Here is a 2,529-nt window from a genome sequence, read left to right as displayed (position 1 = left end):
ATGATCCAAGCCCCCTGTTGACTGTAAAGGGCAAGGAAGCTACTTTTGAGTGACATCGAGGACTACAGACTCACAGTTGAGAAAGAGGTACATAGAAGGCTTTGGTGACAACCCCTGTCCCCGCCCCCACCAAAGTAACAGCGTAGACAGGAAACCATGGAAGAAACCTTTCTAAAATTGTGATAAGGATGTTCAAGTGTAGCTCTCCACAATAGAGGGTTTCTGTCAGGGGTGCGGGTAGGGAAAGATTCAGTTTTCTTGAAAGGGCTGGCTGTTGAGAATGTGACCATGCTCCAGTGACTATATAGACAACACAAATTAGACTTTTTTTAAAAATTTTTTTCTTCTTTTTTGAGGGTGGTGACAAGGGAGGGAGGGTGGTGACAAGGGAGGGAGAGTGGTGACAAGGGAGGGAGGGTGGGCCTGGGAAGACTGGGAAGGGGATGCAAGATGCTAGATTCCCCAATCACCAATAAAAAATTATCGTGGAAAAAAGAAGTGTAGCCTACCTAGTAAGTTATTTCTCTGCCAGCGAAATGAGCCAATTCAAGTCAGATTATACTATATTAAATGCAGGTTTATTGAGAAGTTGCTCTCAGGTAGTTCACTGGCCCCAAGGACTGAGGCCAGGAGAGTCACCATGAGAAGGGAGAGAAGAGCTTGAGGAGACCAAAATGACTGGATTATATAGGGAAGACCCTCTGGGGGAAGGGCAGCCCAGTCTGAAGGCTAGAAAGTTCAGAGTTGGAGGCAGGATCTGCCAGGTAGGGAGTAAGGGATGTTGGGAGAACCTGGAGGCCAGGTCAGCTTTAATATATAAAATATGCCTTTCAGCCCCTTGTCCCTAGGTCTGTAACCAAACATAGCCCACCGAGATACTGCAGGTGATGTCTGGAGAAAACAATGAGACCCTGCTCCAGGTCACATGCATTTAGGCCTTAAGCCTGGGTCATTGCTATTCTAACAAAAAGCTATGTATCTATGAAAGGAATATTAACTCTGTCTGCCGCCATTGTAACAAACATTGTACTGGAGTTCTTGCTCTGCAGTGGGTGACAGGCTCCAATCAGACTCCCTTTACACATGCCTATAATCTCCCTGCCTTCCTAGCCCACCTCAGGTCATTTATGCTGCAGCATGTCCTGACGCAGTGCTTTTATCTATCTATACTTGGCCGTCTGCTTGTCCAGTGTTCTGCCTTATATTCCGAAACATGTACCTTCTCTGTACTTGAATCCAGTAGGCTGTCCCCATTTCCCTTGCTCTCTTAAATTCAGAGTGGGCAAAATGTGAATGAATAGAACGTTTAATTCTCTTCCTGACTTTTGTTGGCTTTAAATGCGACCGTTTCATGGAAACAGCTCCCGGCCCACAGACTAACTAACGTCCCCTCAGCTGATACATGAAAACGAGCCAGCCGTCTAACGATCCCTGTTATCTAGGCATATCGAGTGTTCAGGGAGCTAACATCAGTCTGTTGGGCGGGGCGTAGCAAATGGATCCAAAGTCAAGCGATACCATCTGTAGCAGAGACTCAGTTCAAGACCATCTGCTCGTTCTTGGCAAGTATGGAGCATGGGTTTCCCCTCTTGGGGAAAGATGGGTAAGAGCCTACACCTCAACTGGGTTGGGCTTCAAGGGAGGTCTCCAGTTCTAACAGGATACCGACTTGTCAGACAATACCAGTAGGTGCTTTCTGCAGTAGGCTGATTTAACAGAGTAGGGGAGAGAAACGGCCGGTTTTGTTTTGGTTTGTTTGTTTGTTTGTTTGTTTTTTAGTCAGTCTTGCATTTTATTGTCATTGTCACCTCAGACCGTGACTGCGTACATGCGCAGTGGGTACAGCCGCCCCTTCCGCTGCTGCTCCTTGATCTTCAGCCTCTCTTGGTGCCGTGAGCCGGCAGCGCACGGCTCTCATCTTCTTGGGTCGCAGGTCCAGGGGCTTGTACCTCTTTCCCTTGTAGAATTTCCTGAGGTTTTCCTGATGAGTCTGATTGATGACAGTGAGGACACGGGCGACAGATTTTCGTACAACTTGTATCTTGGAGAACTTGGATCTGGCGCTGCCTGTCACGCTGGCGACGTGACGATGGGACAGTTCCACTTTCAGATTGTCCAGTTATTTCAACAACTCCTCCTTCTTCCCGCACAGGTCTCAAGCCTTAATCTTGGACATGGCTGCATTGTTCACGGCTGAGGTCTCCTGGTTCGAGAGAAAGAACGGCCCAGTTTTTAAAATTATGGTCTCAATGAACTAGTGATTGTGAAATCATTTTAAAGAGTCTATGAACATTTTGCAGTCAAGTGAAATTAATAAAATAGAACAGAAGGGATATGTTGAATAAGGGGATGAAAGGATAGCTCAGTGCTTAAAAGCGTACACTGCCCTTGCAGGAGAACTGAATTTAGTTCCCAGCATCCTTAACAGATGGCTTACAACTGCCAGGAACTCCAGCTCAGGGGAATCCGTAGGCAGCCACACATACTCATACAGGGACAGATAAATCTTCAAAGTAAATTGACAGCCGA

At 46.8% G+C, this 2,529-nt stretch overlaps 1 pseudogene across 1 annotated transcript; it reads right to left on the bottom strand.

Moving 5' to 3' along the window:
* Positions 1 to 556: 556 nt before the first annotated feature.
* On the bottom strand, positions 557 to 2,176 carry LOC134481006 (large ribosomal subunit protein uL29-like; annotated as a pseudogene). The gene has a single exon (XR_015633090.1). The product of XR_015633090.1 is annotated as a large ribosomal subunit protein uL29-like (transcript).
* Positions 2,177 to 2,529: the final 353 nt, after the last annotated feature.

Source organism: Rattus norvegicus, chromosome 11, assembly GCF_021556685.1.
Source record: "Rattus norvegicus strain SHRSP/BbbUtx chromosome 11, alternate assembly SHRSP_T2T, whole genome shotgun sequence".
NCBI classification, from domain to species: Eukaryota; Metazoa; Chordata; class Mammalia; order Rodentia; family Muridae; genus Rattus; species Rattus norvegicus.
This window is presented reverse-complemented; position numbering and strand designations above follow the sequence as displayed.